Source organism: Pseudophryne corroboree, chromosome 9, assembly GCF_028390025.1.
Source record: "Pseudophryne corroboree isolate aPseCor3 chromosome 9, aPseCor3.hap2, whole genome shotgun sequence".
Taxonomy (NCBI): Eukaryota; Metazoa; Chordata; class Amphibia; order Anura; family Myobatrachidae; genus Pseudophryne; species Pseudophryne corroboree.
This window is the reverse complement of record NC_086452.1, coordinates 446,801,109-446,819,734: the sequence shown is the minus strand read 5'-3', so window position 1 is coordinate 446,819,734 and position 18,626 is coordinate 446,801,109. Positions and strand designations below refer to the sequence as shown.

Here is an 18,626-nt window from a genome sequence, read left to right as displayed (position 1 = left end):
GCCCGGCAAAGCTGTAAAGCCGAGACACCCGGGCAGCCGCCCCGGAAGAACCCACTTTACGTGTAGAGTGGGCCGTAACAGAATTTGGACATGGCAGGCCTGCCGTAGAATAAGTATACTGCATAGTAAACCTGATCCAGCGAGAAATCTGCTTAGAAGAAGGACACCCAACCTTGTTGGGAGCATACAGGACAAACAGAATCTGACTTCCTGTGACGAGAAGTTCTCTTCACGTAAATCTTCAAAGCCCTCACAACATCCAAGGACTTTTGAGGTAATTGAGGAGTTAGTAGCCACTAGCACCACAATAGGTTGGTTGATATGAAAAGCTGACACAACCTTTGGAAGAAATTGCTGATGCATTCTGAGCTCAGCCCCATCTTCATGGAAAATCAAGTAGGGGATCTTGTAGGACAAGGCCCCCCAATTCTGACACACGCCTAGCAGATGCCAATGGCAACAGTGTGACAGCCTTCCAAGTGAGAAACTTGAGTTCTACCTCCTGTAAAGGCTCAAACCAATCCGATTGCAGGAACTGCAGCACCACATTAAGATCCCATGGTGCCGTAGGCGGCACAAACGGTGGTTGGATGTGCAGAACCCCTTTCAGGAAAGTCTGAACCTGAGGGAGAGCAGCCAACTGTTTCTGGAAGAAAATGGACAAGGCCGAAATCTGGACCTTTATGGAGCCCAAGCATAGGCCCACATCCACACCTGCTTGCAGAAAGAGAAACCGTCCCAGTTGAAACTCCACCGTAGGGAACTTCTTGGATTCACACCAAGACACATACTTTTCCCAAAACCGATGGTAATGTTTAGACTTTACTCCCTTCCTAGCCTGTATCAGGGTAGGAATTACCTTTTTCGGAATGCCCTTCCGAGCTAAAAATCAGGCGTTCAACCCCCATGCCGTCAAACATAGCCGCGGTAAGTTTTGATAAGCGATCGGCCCCTGTTGCAGAAGGTCCTCGCGAAGAGGAAGAGCCCTTGGATCCTCTAGCAGTAATTCCAGAAGAATTCCAGAAGAGTTGGTCAACCCCCCTTTTTGGAAGTGAACAAGCCCGCTTGTCGGGCGAAACGTTTTCCAATCCAGCCACCAGCCCACCAGCGCTAAGGAGCACTGCATTAGCAGCATCTGATCCCTGATAGGGATTCCGGTAATAGCCGGAGGACAATCGGAGCATTTTTGCCCGTCAACTCCTCTGGCTTCCAATTCTTTCCCTCACTGCAGAATTGAGCATCATTCACACACAACGCACAGGCACTGCCCCAGGATCCAGGGGCTAGTGCCGGCCATTATTTAATATAATAGATTGATTCACCCATGATTGTAAGCTAGACAGCTTCAGTGTTGCAGTTAGTTTTCAGTAGCCAGCCAGCACATTGCAGTGCGTGTTGGAGTCAGCTTCTTGAGATATATACCTACACTACAGAGTGAAATTTTTTGCACTATATTATTGTTCAACTATTAGGATGGATGCTATTATTATACAACATTACAGTTGATAACACACGTATATCTGCGGAAGTATTTTTGTTGGTACATATGGAATATTCTGATCTATAACTATTGGTTGTAATGCACTTAATTCAGCACCTGTGATTAGAGCTTAATGTGCACTGTATAATTGGGCAATTAGTGAAACACACTGGGTGTGATACAAAGCCATACCACCCGCTACAATAGTGTGGTGAGAATGGCTTAAAAAAAACTCATCTTTGTAGCAAATAAACTGTATCCATTTTATTTATAAGGAGAGATTACAACATATTGCTACTTGCTGAGACTGACTGTTCTAAACTCCATTCTCATCTATTGAACATAATTTTCTTACTCAATACTTTCTTGTGCACACTTGTCTCAATTTTCTCCAATTTGTTCCAATACTCCTCTTATTCGGTGAACTCTCATCTGAGAACCAGGTTCATTCCTGCCTAACACAGACAGCAGATTCACTCATCTTTAGTTTATATCTCTTGTTATATACAAGACTACCATTATCATACTTTTTCGGTGCTCTCTCATTGGTGCCTCTATCAGTCTTGGGATCCTACTACCATACCATCCCATATATGCCCGATCTTGGAAGCCAAGCGGCATGGGCCTGGTTAGTACCTGGAGGGAGACTTCCAGGGAATACCGGGCGTTGTAGGATCTACCAGGACCGGAGGAACTCTCAACACCAACAGCAGAAGCACCTCTTGTCCTTTCTTCTGTCTTTTGCCAGTGTGCACAATCTATTAAAGTAAATCAATCTAATCATGCCTTCCTAGTGACATAATATACTCTTATCCAGTATACGGTGCTGCCTTAACCCAGGTGGGGTATGGTGTCCCCTTTCTGTTTGCCACGTGTGGCCCTATTAATACAATTTTTGTACTGGTCAGGGTGGCAGGGTACAGCCCAGATATATGGCTGTATACCCCCTATTCTCAAGTAAGGGATTTAGTGACCAGAACATTAAATATCTTTTCTTTTAACAAATAATTTTCTAGCACTGAATAAAATTAGATTCTATATTTTGTTCCTCACTTGTCTCTAATATCTCTATTTATCCTTTTTTCACATATTTGGGTAATGTGCACATGACCTTTTAGTGGTAATATAATAAAAGTTATGTTTTATTAGTGTTCAAACATATTGACACCCGGTATTTACAGATCCTCAAGAGTGCGCCCACACTAGAGCCTTCTTTTCTCTACCATAGTTACGTAAAATCATTGCTAGCAGTAGTACAGAGTCCCTGATAGCAATAGTAACCCGTGTTTAGGGTATTGCGCTGGCCCAGGGCACCCCTCACAGCGCCACACAACTGTACCTCTGAGCTCTCCGGAGCACAGCCTTACAGCGCTGCGCTCCTACCCTTGTGCCGCTATTCACGACGGTGACCTACTTATCGGGGTGCCGGCGTCATACTCACCACCTTGATCTTCCGGCTGTTACGGGGTGGCGGCAGTGCTGCGGGAGTGAGCGGTCGCCTCGGGGACTTGCGATCACCCTCAGAAGCTCAGTGTCCTGTCAGCGGAGATAGGGGCCATTAACCTCTAGGGTTGAATGCTCCTCCCCCCCTCCCCTAAGTCCCACGGAGCAGGGGGGCTGTTGCCAGCAGTCTCCCTGTACCTTTTTTTTGTTCCTTAAAACTCCTAGGAGCTCCCATAGCTGTGACTGGCTCCACCGGGCACATTTTCTAAACAGTCTGGTAGGAGGGGCATAGAGGGGAGGAGCCAGCCCATATTATTAAACTCTTAAAGTGCCCATGGCTCCCAAGGGACTAGTCTATAGCCCATGGTACTAAATGGACCCCAGCATCCTCTAGGACGTAAGAGAAAATTAAATAAAAAATCATCAACATGGAAAAGGGTCACTTGTATTATAGTGCCTTGTGAACTGTACAGGACTGTTAGTGTGCTCTGGAGAGGCCAGATTGAATCATTACCAAAATTCTCATACGCCTTACAGGACATATAGAAAAAGCCCTTAAAGAGGTTTTTCCACTGCAGTTAACCAACTCCTCTCACCTTCAAGATAGTAATTAGTATAGGGCCCTTCCCAGGAACCCCCTATTCCACGCCATATTTGGCAAAGTCACGTAGTCTCAACTAGCCGGATTCCTAAGATCACTTTTGTACCAGAGTTCTCCAAAGCAGGAGACCCCGTTACACAGCAGATCTTATCTAGCGCTATAAAGAAATCCATCTCAGGAACGCAGAGCTGCACCTGTATAAGCCACGCAATGAAGCAAGGGGCAAATGCAACTTTGCTTACATAAAAATACTGCCTGATTTTGAATGTAGCACACAATTAGCAGTATTTTTCCACATCACTCATTAAACTGAATGAGACTACATCCGTGCCATCCAACAAGACTTTGCCTACTCCATCGATTCTACACACTTGGTAGTGAGCATCTTCCATAACTTTATGTACAGACTACTGGGTGCACTGACATTTTGCGCTAGTCTACATGCACAATGAAGGGGAGAGGTACACTCCTCTGGAGTGGCATCTTCTAATTAACAGCTGTGTTCCATTTGCAGAGTTTATTATTAAGAGACCACTCCAGAGCATAGCATTGAGGAAGCCAGGTAGAACCTGCTGGAAATCGATGAAATCCCTTCTAGCAAAACTTCCCCCAAAACATTTATGTCGCTCAGAAGCCAGGACCAGGTAGCGAAGACCATCCCCTACCCTATAATCAGACCTTTTCTGTCCCAACTGCTGGAACCCCATGTCCTCTATACCCGTTGAGTATATGTATTCCTCTACCTTATTTTGATAAGCGATACCCTTATACATACCGCAGACACCTTAAATATTTTGCCTGTCTGTTCTACAGATAGAAGAATATGTAGAAATGCAGGGGTTTGAACATATCTAGCAAAGTCATGTTACAGTTTTTCAAAAAGTAGAAAAAATAAGAATTTACTTACCGATAATTCTATTTCTCATAGTCCGTAGTGGATGCTGGGAACTCCATAAGGACCATGGGGAATAGCGGCTCCGCAGGAGACTGGGCACAAAAGTAAAGCTTTAGGACTACCTGGTGTGCACTGGCTCCTCCCCCTATGACCCTCCTCCAAGCCTCAGTTAGGATACTGTGCCCGGACGAGCGTACACAATAAGGAAGGATTTATGAATCCCGGGTAAGACTCATACCAGCCACACCATTCACACCGTACAACCTGTGATCTGAACCCAGTTAACAGCATGATAACAGAGGAGCCTCTGGAAAGATGGCTCAACCACAATAACCCGATTTTTGTAACAATAACTATGTACAAGTATTGCAGACAATCCGCACTTGGGATGGGCGCCCAGCATCCACTACGGACTATGAGAAATAGAATTATCGGTAAGTAAATTCTTATTTTCTCTGACGTCCTAGTGGATGCTGGGAACTCCGTAAGGACCATGGGGATTATACCAAAGCTCCCAAACGGGCGGGAGAGTGCGGATGACTCTGCAGCACCGAATGAGAGAACTCCAGGTCCTCCTCAGCCAGGGTATCAAATTTGTAGAATTTAGCAAACGTGTTTGCCCCTGACCAAGTAGCTGCTCGGCAAAGTTGTAAAGCCGAGACCCCTCGGGCAGCCGCCCAAGATGAGCCCACTTTCCGTGTGGAATGGGCTTTTACAGATTTTGGCTGTGGCAGGCCTGCCACAGAATGTGCAAGCTGAATTGTACTACAAATCCAACGAGCAATAGTCTGCTTAGAAGCAGGAGCACCCAGCTTGTTGGGTGCATACAGGATAAACAGCGAGTCAGATTTTCTGACTCCAGCCGTCCTGGAAACATATTTTCAGGGCCCTGACTACGTCCAGCAACTTGGAGTCCTCCAAGTCCCTAGTAGCCGCAGGTACCACAATAGGCTGGTTCAAGTGAAACGCTGAAACCACCTTAGGGAGAAATTGAGGACGAGTCCTCAATTCTCCCCTGTCCGTATAAAAAATTAGGTAAGGGCTTTTATATGACAAAGCCGCCAATTCTGAGACACGCCTGGCTGAAGCCAGGGCCAACAGCATTACCACTTTCCATGTGAGATATTTTAAGTCCACAGTGGTGAGTGGTTCAAACCAATGTGATTTTAGGAACCCCAAAACTACATTGAGATCCCAAGGTGCCACTGGAGGCACAAAAGGAGGCTGTATATGCAGTACCCCTTTGACAAACGTCTGAACCTCAGGAACTGAAGCCAGTTCTTTCTGGAAGAAAATCGACAGGGCCGAAATTTGAACCTTAATGGACCCTAATTTTAGGCCCATAGACAGTCCTGTTTGCAGGAAATGCAGGAAACGACCCAGTTGAAATTCCTCTGTAGGGGCCTTCCTGGCCTCGCACCACGCAACATATTTACGCCAAATGCGGTGATAATGTTTTGAGGTTACATCCTTCCTGTCTTTGATCAGGATAGGGATGACTTCATCCGGAATGCCTTTTTCCTTCAGGATCCGGCGTTGAACCGCCATGCCGTCAAACGCAGCCGCGGTAAGTCTTAGAACAGACAGGGTCCTTGCTGGAGCAGGTCCCTTCTTAGAGGTAGAGGCCACGGATCCTCCGTGAGCATCTCTTGAAGTTCCGGGTACCAAGTCCTTCTTGGCCAATCCGGAGCCACGAATATAGTGCTTACTCCTCTCCATCTTATAATTCTCAGTACCTTGGGTATGAGAGGCAGAGGAGGGAACACACACACACTGACTGGTACACCCACGGTGTTACCAGAGCGTCTACAGCTATTGCCTGAGGGTCCCTTGACCTGGCGCAATACCTGTTGAGTGTTTTGTTGAGACGGGACGCCATCATGTCCACCTTTGGTTTTTCCCAACGGTTTATAATCATGTGGAAGACTTCTGGGTGAAGTCCCACTCTCCCGGGTGGAGGTCGTGTCTGCTGAGGAAGTCTGCTTCCCAGTTGTCCACTCCCGGAATGAATACTGCTGACAGTGCTATCACATGATTTTCCGCCCAGCGAAGAATCCTTGCAGCTTCTGCCATGGACTGCTTCTTGTGCCACCCTGTCTGTTTACGTGGGTGACTGCCGCGATGTTGTCCGACTGGATCAACACCGGCTGACCTTGAAGCAGAGATCTTGCTAAGCTTAGAGCATTGTAAATGGCCCTTAGCTCCAGGATATTTATGTGAAGTGATGTCTCCAGGCTTGACCATAAGCTCTGGAAATTTCTTCCCTGTGTGACTGCTCCCCAGCCTCGCAGGCTGGCATCCGTGGTCACCAGGACCCAGTCCTGAATGCCGAATCTGCGCCCTCTAGAAGATGAGCACTCTGCAACCACCACAGGAGGGACACCCTTGTCCTTGGTGACCGGGTTATCCGCTGATGCATCTTAAGATGCGACCCGGACCATTTGTCCAGCAGGTCCCACTGGAAAGTTCTTGCGTGGAATCTGCCGAATGGCTTTGCTTCGTAGGAAGCCACCATTTTTCCCAGAACCCTTGTGCATTGATGCACTGAGACTTGGCTCGGTTTTAGGAGGTTCCTGACTAGCTCGGATAACTCCCTGGCTTCCTCCTCCGGGAGAAACACCTGTTTCTGAACTGTGTCCAGAATCATCCCTAGGAACAGAAGACGAGTCGTCGGAACCAGCTGCGATTTTGGAATATTGAGAATCCAACCGTGCTGTCGCAACACTACCCGAGATAGTGCTACACCGACCTCCAACTGTTCCCTGGATCTTACCCTTATCAGGAGATCGTCCAAGTAAGGGATAACTAAAACTCCCTTCCTTCGAAGGAGTATCATCATTTCGGCCATTACCTTGGTAAAGACCCGGGGTGCCGCGGACCATCCAAACGGCAGCGTCTGAAACCGATAGTGACAGTTCTGTACCACAAACCTGAGGTACCCTTGGTGAGAAGGGTAAATTGGGACATGAAGGTAAGCATCCTTGATGTCCAGAGACACCATGTAGTCCCCTTCTCTTGAATTTGAACCTCTGTATGTAAGTGTACAAAGATTTTAGATTTAAAATCGGTCTCACCGAGCCGTCCGGCTTCGGTACCACAACAGTGTGGAATAATACCCCTTTCCCTGTTGCAGGAGGGGTACCTTGATTATCACCTGCTGGGAATACAGCTTGTGAATGGCTTCCAAAACTGCCTCCCTGTCTGCTTGTAAAGCCCCAGCGTCATGCTGAGGGCTTGGCAGAGGCGGGAGAGGACTTCTGTTCCTGGGAACTGGCTGATTTCTGCAGCCTTTTTCCTCTCCCTCTGTCACGGGGCAGAAATGAGGAACCTTTTGCCCACTTGCCCTTATGGGAACGAAAGGACTGCGCCTGATAATACGGCGTCTTCTTATGTTGAGAGGCGACCTGGGGTAAAAACGTGGATTTCCCAGCTGTTGCCGTGGCCACCAGGTCTGAAAGACCGACCCCAAATAACTCCTCCCCTTTATAAGGCAATACTTCCATATGCCATTTGGAATCCGCATCACCTGACCACTGTCGTGTCCATAACCCTCTTCTGGCAGAAATGGACAGCGCACTTACTCTTGATGCCAGTCGGCAAATATCCCGCTGTGCATTACACATATATAGAAATGCTTCTTTTAAATGCTCTATAGGCAATAATATACTGTCCCTATCTAGGGTATCAATATTTTCAGTCAGGGAATCCGACCACGCCAACCCAGCACTGCACATCCAGGCTGAGGCGATTGCTGGTCGCAGTATAACACCAGTATGTGTGTAAATACCTTTTAGGATACCCTCCTGCTTTCTATCAGCAGGATCCTTAAGAGCGGCCATCTCAGGAGAGGGTAGAGCCCTTGTTTTGACAAGCGTGTGAGCGCTTTATCCACTCTAGGAGGTGTTTCCCAACGCACCCTAACCTCTGGCGGGAAAGGATATAATGCCAATAACTTTTTAGAAATTATCAGTTTTTTTTATCGGGGGAAACCCACGCTTCATCACACACACACCTCATTTAATTTCTCAGATTCAGGAAAACTACAGGTAGTTTTTCCTCATCGAACATAATACCCCTATTGGTGGTACTCGTATTATCAGAAGTGTGTAAAACATTTTTCATTGCCTTAATCATGTAACGTGTGGCCCTACTGGAAGTCATATTTGTCTCTTCACCATCGACACTGGAGTCAGTATCCGTGTCGGCGTCTGTATCTGCCATCTGAGGTAATGGGCGCTTTAGAGCCCCTGACGGCCTATGAGACGTCTGGACAGGCACAAGCTGAGTAGCCGGCTGTGTCAATCATTGTCTTTTGTAAAGAGCTGACACTGTCACGTAATTCCTTCCAACAGTTCATCCACTCAGGTGTCGACCCCCTAGGGGGTGACATCCCTATTACAGGCAATTTGCTCCGCCTCCACATCATTTTCCTCCTCATACATGTCGACACAAACGTACAGACACACAGCACACACACAGGGAATGCTCTGAGGACAGTACCCCACTAGCCCTTTGGGGAGACAGAGGGAGAGTTTGCCAGCACACACCAGAGCGCTATATATATATATATATATATATATATATATACACAGGGATAACCTTATATAAGTGTTTTTCCCCTTATAGCTGCTGTATTGTTAATACTGCGCCTAATTTGTGCCCCCCTCTCTTTTTTAACCCTTTCTGTAGTGTAGTGACTGCAGGGGAGAGCCAGGGAGCTTCCCTCCAACGGAGCTGTGAGGGAAAATGGCGCCAGTGTGCTGAGGAGATAGGCTCCGCCCCCTTCTCGGCGGCCTTTTCTCCCGTTTTTCAGTGTAATCTGGCAGGGGTTAAAATTCATCCATATAGCCCTGGGGGCTATATGTGATGTATTTTCGCCAGCCAAGGTGTTTTTATTGCTGCTCAGGGCGCCCCCCCCTAGCGCCCTGCACCCTCAGTGACCGAAGTGTGAAGTGTGCTGAGGAGCAATGGCGCACAGCTGCAGTGCTGTGCGCTACCTTGGTGAAGACAGGATGTCTTCTGCCGCCGATTTTCCGGACCTCTTCTTGCTTCTGGCTCTGTAAGGGGGCCGGCGGCGCGGCTCTGGGACCGGACTCCATGGCTGGGCCTGTGTTCGATCCCTCTGGAGCTAATGGTGTCCAGTAGCCTAAGAAGCCCAATCCACTCTGCACGCAGGTGAGTTCGCTTCTTCTCCCCTTAGTCCCTCGATGCAGTGAGCCTGTTGCCAGCAGGTCTCACTGAAAATAAAAAACCTAAAACTAAACTTTTCACTAAGCAGCTCAGGAGAGCCCCTAGTGTGCACCCTTCTCGTTCGGGCACAAAAATCTAACTGAGGCTTGGAGGAGGGTCATAGGGGGAGGAGCCAGTGCACACCAGGTAGTCCTAAAGCTTTACTTTTGTGCCCAGTCTCCTGCGGAGCCGCTATTCCCCATGGTCCTTACGGAGTTCCCAGCATCCACTAGGACGTCAGAGAAATAAAGATAAAGTACAACATTTTTATCCGTTATTCTTCCTGAATCTATGCAGTGGTGATCAAAGATCCAGCCAAATGTATAATGTCAGCATCTGCTCTAATGGAAGCGTACTTTGTATGCTTAGTAAAGATTGCATGCTTACATAGTCATGCCAAAAATAAACATCTTTTAAATTGGTGGCCATGTGAGCCTGCTCGAAGAACCACTGACAAAGTCCCACGGAGCCACAAAGAGAAGTTGAATACGAAGGATACCCTGACGAAAAGGTGCAAACATCAGGCAGTGGAGCAACCTTGCACTGGAACCAGACAAAAGCAGAGACGTGCACTTTCAGAGAGGCCAGGCAGAATCCGAGATCCAAACCAGCTTGAAAAAGGCAGATTCCTGAAAATAAAATAAAAAATAAAGAATTTACTCACCGGTAATTCTATTTCTCGTAGTCTGTAGTGGATGCTGGGGACTCCGTAAGGACCATGGGGAATAGACGGGCTCCGCAGGAGACTGGGCACTCTATAGAAAGATTTAGGACTATCTGGTGTGCACTGGCTACTCCCCCTATGACCCTCCTCCAAGCCTCAGTTAGGAACTGTGCCCGGAAGAGCCGACACAATAAGGAAGGATTTTTGAATCCCGGGTAAGACTCATACCAGCCACACCAATCACACCATATAACACATGATAGGAACCCCGGTTAACAGTATGATAACAAATGGAGCCTCTGAAGAGATGGCTCACAACAAAACCCGATTTTTGTAACAATAACTATGTACAGGTATTGCAGACAATCCGCACTTGGGATGGGCGCCCAGCATCCACTACGGACTACGAGAAATAGAATTACCGGTGAGGAAATTCTTATTTTCTCTGACGTCCTAGTGGATGCTGATGACTCCGTAAGGACCATGGGGATTATACCAAAGCTCCCAAACGGGCGGGAGAGTGCGGATGACTCTGCAGCACCGAATGAGAGAATTCCAGGTCCTCCTCAGCCAGGGTATCAAATTTGTAGAATTTTGCAAACGTGTTTGCCCCCGACCAAGTAGCTGCTCGGCAAAGTTGTAAAGCCGACACCCCTCAGGCAGCCGCCCAAGATGAGCCCACCTTCCGTGTGGAATGGGCTTTTACAGATTTAGGCTGCGGTAAGCCTACCGCAGAATGCGCCAGCTGAATAGTGCTACAAATCCAGCGCGCAATAGACTGCTTAGAAGCAGGAGCACCCAGCTTGGTGGGTGCATACAGGATAAACAGCGAGTCAGTCTTTCTGACTCCAGCCGTCCTGGAAATATAAATTTTTAGGGCCCTGACTACGTCCAGCAACTTGGAATCCTCCAAGTCCCTAGTAGCCGCAGGCACCACAATAGGTTGGTTCAAGTGAAAAGCGGAGACCACCTTTGGGAGAAACTGAGGACGAGTCCTCAATTCTGCCCTATCCATATGGAAAATCAGATAAGGGCTTTTACAAGACAAAGCCGCCAATTCTGAAACCCGCCTGGCCGACGCCAGGGCCAACAGCATGACCACTTTCCACGTGAGATATTTTAAATCCACAGTCTTAAGTGGTTCGAACCAATGTGATTTCAGGAATGCCAAAACCACATTGAGATCCCAAGGTGCCACTGGGGGCACAAAAGGAGGTTGAATATGCAGTACTCCTTTGACAAAAGTCTGAACTTCAGGCAGTGAAGCCAGTTCTTTTTAGAAGAAAAATCGACAGAGCCGAAATCTGGACCTTTATGGACCCCAATTTGAGGCCCAACGTCACCCCTGCTTGCAGGAATCGACCCAGTTGAAATTCCTCCGTCGGGGCCTTCATGGCCTCACACCAAGCAACATATTTTCGCCAAATGCGGTGATAATGTCTTGCGGTGACATCCTTCCTGGCTTTGATCAGGGTAGGGATGACTTCCTCCGGAATACCCTTTTCCTTCAGGATCCGGTGTTCAACCGCCATGCCGTCAAACGCAGCCGCGGTAAGTCTTGGAACAGACAGGGTCCCTGCTGCAGCAGGTCTTGTCTGAGCGGCAGAGGCCAAGGGTCCTCTGTAAGCATCTCTTGAAGTTCCGGGTACCACGCTCTTCTTGTCCAATCCGGAACCACGAGTATGGTTTTCACTCCTCGCCTTCTTATTATTCTCAGTACCTTGGGTATGAGAGGTAGAGGAGGAAACACATAAACAGTACCACGCTCTTCTTGGCCAATCCGGAACCACGAGTATGGTTTTCACTCCTCGCCTTCTTATTATTCTCAGTACCTTGGGTATGAGAGGTAGAGGAGGAAACACATAAACAGACTGGTACACCCATGGTGTCACTAGAGCGTCCACCGCTATCGCCTGAGGGTCTCTTGACCGGGCGCAATATCTTTTCAACTTCTTGTTGAGGCGGGACGCCATCATGTCTACCTGTGGTTTTTCCCACCGGTTGACCAGCATTTGGAAGACTTCTGGATGAAGTCCCCATTCTCCCGGGTGGAGGTCGTGCCTGCTGAGGAAGTCTGCTTCCCAGTTGTCCACTCCCGGAATGAACACTGCCGTCAGTGCTAACACATGATTCTCTGCCCATCTGAGAATCCTTGTGGCTTCTGCCATCGCCATCCTGCTTCTCGTGCCGCCCTGTCTGTTTACATGGGCGACCGCCGTGGTGTTGTCTGACTGTATCAGTACCGGCTGGTTTTGAAGCAGGGGTCTTGCCTGGCGTAGGGCATTGTAAATGGCCCTTAGCTCCAGGATATTTATGTGGAGAGAAATCTCCTAATTTGACCACAGTCCTTGGAAATTTCTTCCCTTTGTGACTGCCCCCCACCCCCGAAGGCTGGCATCCGTGGTCACCAGGACCCAGTCCTGTATTCCGAATCTGCGGCCCTCTAGTAGACGAGCCCTCTGCAGCCACCACAGCAGCGACACCCTGGTTCTGGCCGAGAGGGTTATCCGCTGTTGCATCTGGAGATGGGACCCGGACCATTTGTCCAACAGGTCCCACTGGAACGTCCTTGCGTGGAACCTTCCGAATGGAATTGCTTCGTACGAAGCTACCTTTTTTCCCAGGACTCGTGTGCATTGATGTACAGACACTTTTCCTGGTTTTAGGATGTCTCTGACCAGAGATGACAATTCCTCTGCTTTTTCCACTGGAAGAAACACTCTTTTCTGGTCTGTGTCCAGAATCATTCCCAGGAACAGAAGACGTGTCATCGGGACCAGCTGTGACTTTGGAATATTGAGAATCCAGCCGTGCTGTTGTAGCACTTCCTGAGAAAGTGCCACCCCCACTATCAACTGTTCTTTGGACCTCGCCTTTATCAGGAGATCGTCCAAGTACGGGATAATTAAAACTCCCTTCTTGCGAAGGAGTATCATCATTTCGGCCATTACCTTGGTAAAGACCCTCGGTGCCGTGGATAACCCAAACGGCAGCGTCTGGAACTGATAGTGACAGTCCTGTACCACAAATCTGAGGTACTCCTGGTGCGGAGGGTAAATGGGGACATGCAGGTACGCATCCTTGATGTCCAGGGATACCATGTAATCCCCCTCCTCCAGGCTCGCAATAACCGCCCTGAGCGATTCCATCTTGAACTTGAACCTTTTGATATAAGTGTTCAAGGCTTTTAAATTTAAGATGGGTCTCACCGAACCGTCCGGTTTCGGTACCACAAACATTGTGGAGTAGTAACCCTTTCCTTGCTGAAGGAGGGGTACCTTGACAATCACTTTCTGTGAATACAGTTTTTGAATAGCCACCAACACTGCCTCCCTGGCAGAGGGAGTTGCCGGCAAGGCAGATTTTAGGAAACGGCGCGGGGGGGGGGGGGGGGGGGGGGGGGAAGACGTCTCGAATTCCAGCCTGTACCCCTGAGATACTACTTGAAGGACCCAGGGATCCACTTGTGAGAGAGACCACTGTGTGCTGAAAAACCTGAGACGTGCCCCCACCGTTCCCGATTCCACCCGAGCAGCCCCAGCGTCATGCTGTGGACTTACCGGACGCAGGGGAGGACTTCTGCTCTCGGGAACTAGCTGTGTGCTGCAGCTTTTTCCCCCTTCCTCTGCCCCTCGGCAGAAAGGATGAGCCTCTAGCCCGCTTAGTTTTCTGGGGCCGAAAGGACTGTACCTGATAATACGGTGCTTTCTTTTGCTGTGGGGTAGCCTGTGGCAAAAAAGTCGATTTCCCAGCAGTAGCTGTGGAAACGAGGTCCATAACCCCCGTCTGGCGGCAATGGACATAGCACTTATTTTTGATGCCAGCCGGCAAATATCCCTCTGTGCATCACGCATGTATAAGACCGCGTCTTTTATATGGTCAATCGTTAGCAAAATATTGTCCCTATCCATGGTATCAATGTTTTCCGACAGGGAGTCTGACCACGCAGCTGCAGCACTGCACATCCAAGCTGATGCAATAGCGGGTCTCAATATAATGCCAGTGTGTGTGTATATAGCTTTTAGGGTACTTTCCTGCTTTCTATCAGCAGGTTCTTTTAGGGCGGCCGTATCCGGAGACGGTAGTGCCACCTTCTTTGATAAGCGTGTCAGCGCTTTATCTACCCTAGGGGGTGTTTCCCAGCGTGACCTATCCTCTGGCGGGAAAGGGTACGCAGCCATTAACCGTTTAGAAATGATCAATTTCTTATCTGGGGAAGTCCACGCTTCCTCACACACCTCATTTAATTCGTCAGATGCAGGAAAAACTACTGGTAGTTTTTTCTCACCAAACAGAATACCCTTTTTTGTGGTACCTGGGGTATCAGAAATGTGTAATACATTTTTCATAGCCTCAATCATATAACGGGTGGATCTATTGGAGGGTACACTCGTCTCATCATCGTCGACACTGGAGTCGGTATCCGTGTCGACGTCTGTATCTGTCATCTGAGGTAGCGGGCGTTTTATAGCCCCTGATGACATTTGAGACGCTTGGACAGGCACAAGCTGAGTAGCCGGCTGTCCTATGTCGTCAAACCTTTTATGTAAGGAGCTGACACTGTCACGTAATTCCTTCCATAAGTCCATCCACACTGGTGTCGACCCCGCAGGGGGTGACATCACATTCACAGGCATTTGCTCCGCCTCCACATCATTCTCCTCATCATATATGTCGACACAGCAGTACCGACACACAGGGAATGCTCTTACAGAGGACAGGACCCCACAAAGCCCTTTGGGGAGACAGAGGGAGAGTATGCCAGCACACACCAGGGCGCTATATAACACAGGGATATCACTATACAGAGTGTTTTCCCCTATAGCTGCTATATATATATATATATATATATATATATATATATATATATATATATATATATATATATATATATATATATATATATATATATATATATATATATCCTAAATTGTGTCCCCTCACTCTTTTACCCTTTCTGTAGTGCAGGACTGCAGGGGAGAGCCAGGGAGCTTCCTTCCAGCGGAGCTGTGAGGGAAAAATGGCGCCAGTGTGCTGAGGGAGTTGGCTCCGCCCCTTTTTCGGCAGGCTTTCTCCCGCTATTTTATCGTTTCTGGCAGGGGTTAATATACACCTATATAGCCTCTGGGGCTATATATGGTGTTAGTTTTGCCAGCCAAGGTGTTACTATTGCTGCTCAGGGCGCCCCCCCCCCCCCAGCGCCCTGCACCCATCAGTGACCGCAGTGTGTGGTGTGCATGAGGAGCAATTGCGCACAGCTGCAGTGCTGTGCGCTACCTTGGATAAGACATAAGTCTTCAGCCGCCGATTTTCCGGACCACCTTCTTGTTTCTGGCTCTGTAAGGGGGACGGCGGCGCGGCTCCGGGAACGGACGACGAGGTCGGGTCCTGTGTTCGATCCCTCTGGAGCTAATGGTGTCCAGTAGCCTAAGAAGCCCAAGCTACCACCACTTAGGTAGGTTCGCTTCTTCTCCCCTTAGTCCCTCGTTGCAGTGAGCCTGTTGCCAGCAGGTCTCACTGAAAATAAAAAACCTAAACTATACTTTCTTCTAGGAGCTCAGGAGAGCCCCTAGTGTGCATCCAGCTCAGCCGGGCACAGAAATCTAACTGAGGCTTGGAGGAGGGTCATAGGGGGAGGAGCCAGTGCACACCAGATAGTCCTAAATCTTTCTATAGAGTGCCCAGTCTCCTGCGGAGCCCGTCTATTCCCCATGGTCCTTATGGAGTCCCCAGCATCCACTAGGACGTCAGAGAAAGTTTATGTTAAGAGAACTGCTCGTCACAGGAAATCGGACTCGCTGTTCGTTCTCTATGATGCCAACAAGATTGGGTGTACTGCTTCAAAGCAGTCAATTGCACGCTGGATCAAGCTCACTATCCAGCATGCTTATTCCACGGCAGGTTTGCAGATTTTGAAATCTGTTCAAGCCCACTCTACTAGTTTGGTGGGTCTCTCTTGGGCGGCTGCCTGCGGTGTCTCGGCTTTACAGCTCTGCCGAGCAGCTACTTGGTCGGGTTCGAACACGTTTGCTAAGTTCTACAAGTTTGATACTTTGGCCTCTGAGGACCTTCAGTGTGGTCAATCAGTTCTGCAGGAACCTCAGAACTCTCCCACCGGGTTTGGGAGCTTTGGTACTTTCCCCATGGTACTAAATGGATTCACAGTATCCCCTAGGACAGGCATGTCCAAACTGCGGCCCCCCAGCTGTTGAGAAACTACACATCCCAGCATGCCCTGACACAGCTTTAGCATTCTCTGACAGCAAGTTTCACAACAGCTGAAGGGCCACAGTTTGGACATGCCTGCCCTAGGACATAAGTGAAAAATAAGAATTTACTTACCGATAATTCTATTTCTCATAGTCCGTAGTGGATGCTGGGGACTCCGAAAGGACCATGGGGAATAGCGGCTCCGCAGGAGACTGGGCACAAAAGTAAAAGCTTTAAGACTACCTGGTGTGCACTGGCTCCTCCCCCTATGACCCTCCTCCAAGCCTCAGTTAGGATACTGTGCCCGGACGAGCGTACACAATAAGGAAGGATTTTGAATCCCGGGTAAGACTCATACCAGCCACACCAATCACACCGTACAACTTGTGATCTGAACCCAGTTAACAGCATGATAACAGAGGAGCCTCTGAAAAGATGGCTCACAACAATAATAACCCGATTTTTTGTAACAATAACTATGTACAAGTATTGCAGACAATCCGCACTTGGGATGGGCGCCCAGCATCCACTACGGACTATGAGAAATAGAATTATCGGTAAGTAAATTCTTATTTTCTCTGACGTCCTAGTGGATGCTGGGGACTCCGAAAGGACCATGGGGATTATACCAAAGCTCCCAAACGGGCGGGAGAGCGCGGATGACTCTGCAGCACCGAATGAGAGAACTCCAGGTCCTCCTCAGCCAGGGTATCAAATTTGTAGAATTTAGCAAACGTGTTTGCCCCTGACCAAGTAGCTGCTCGGCAAAGTTGTAAAGCCGAGACCCCTCGGGCAGCCGCCCAAGATGAGCCCACTTTCCGTGTGGAATGGGCTTTTACAGATTTTGGCTGTGGCAGGCCTGCCACAGAATGTGCAAGCTGAATTGTACTACAAATCCAACGAGCAATAGTCTGCTTAGAAGCAGGAGCACCCAGCTTGTTGGATGCATACAAGATAAACAGCGAGTCAGATTTTCTGACTCCAGCCGTCCTGGAAACATATTTTCAGGGCCCTGACTACGTCCAGCAACTTGGAATCCTCCAAGTCCCTAGTAGCCGCAGGCACCACAATAGGCTGGTTTAAGTGAAATGCTGAAACCACCTTAGGGAGAAATTGAGGACGAGTCCTCAATTCTGCCCTGTCCGTATGAAAAATTAGGTAAGGGCTTTTATAGGATAAAGCCGCCAATTCTGAGACACGCCTGGCTGAGGCCAGGGCTAACAGCATTACCACTTTCCATGTGAGATATTTTAAGTCCACAGTGGTGAGTGGTTCAAACCAATGTGATTTTAGGAACCCCAAAACTACATTGAGATCCCAAGGTGCCACTGGAGGCACAAAAGGAGGCTGTATATGCAGTACCCCCTTGACAAACGTCTGAACTTCAGGAACTGAAGCTAGTTCTTTTTGGAAGAATATTGACAGGGCCGAAATTTGAACCTTAATGGACCCTAATTTTAGGCGCATAGACAGTCATGTTTGCAGGAAATGCAGGAAACGACCCAGTTGAAATTCCTCTGTAGGGGCCTTCCTGGCCTCACACCACGCAACATATTTACGCCAAATACGGTGATAATGTTGCACAGTTACATCCTTCCTGGCTTTGATCAGGGTAGGGATGACTTCATCCGGAATGCCTTTTTCCTTCAGGATCCGGCGTTCAACCGCCATGCCGTCAAACGCAGCCGCGGTAAGTCTTGGAACAGACATGGTCCCTGCTGGAGCAGGTCCTTTCTTAGAGGTAGAGGCCACGGGTCTTCCGTGAGCATCTCTTGAAGTTCCGGGTACCAAGTCCTTCTTGGCCAATCCGGAGCCACGAGTATAGTCCTTACTCCTCTCCTTCTTATGATTCTCAGTACCTTGGGTATGAGAGGCAGAGGAGGGAACACATACACTGACTGGTACACCCACGGTGTTACCAGAGCGTCCACAGCTATTGCCTGAGGGTCCCTTGACCTGGCGCAATATCTGTCCAGTTTTTTGTTGAGGCGGGACGCCATCATGTCCACCTTTGGTTTTTCCCAACGGTTCACAATCATGTGGAAGACTTCTGGGTGAAGTCCCCACTCCCCCGGGTGGAGATCGTGTCTGCTGAGGAAGTCTG

At 48.7% G+C, this 18,626-nt stretch overlaps 1 protein-coding gene across 1 annotated transcript in view; it reads right to left on the bottom strand.

Moving 5' to 3' along the window:
• The window catches only part of LOC134958498 (disks large-associated protein 5-like), a 143,943-nt gene that overhangs the window by 105,845 nt on the left and 19,472 nt on the right, over positions 1 to 18,626 (bottom strand). The gene's annotated exons all lie outside the window — the stretch shown is intronic.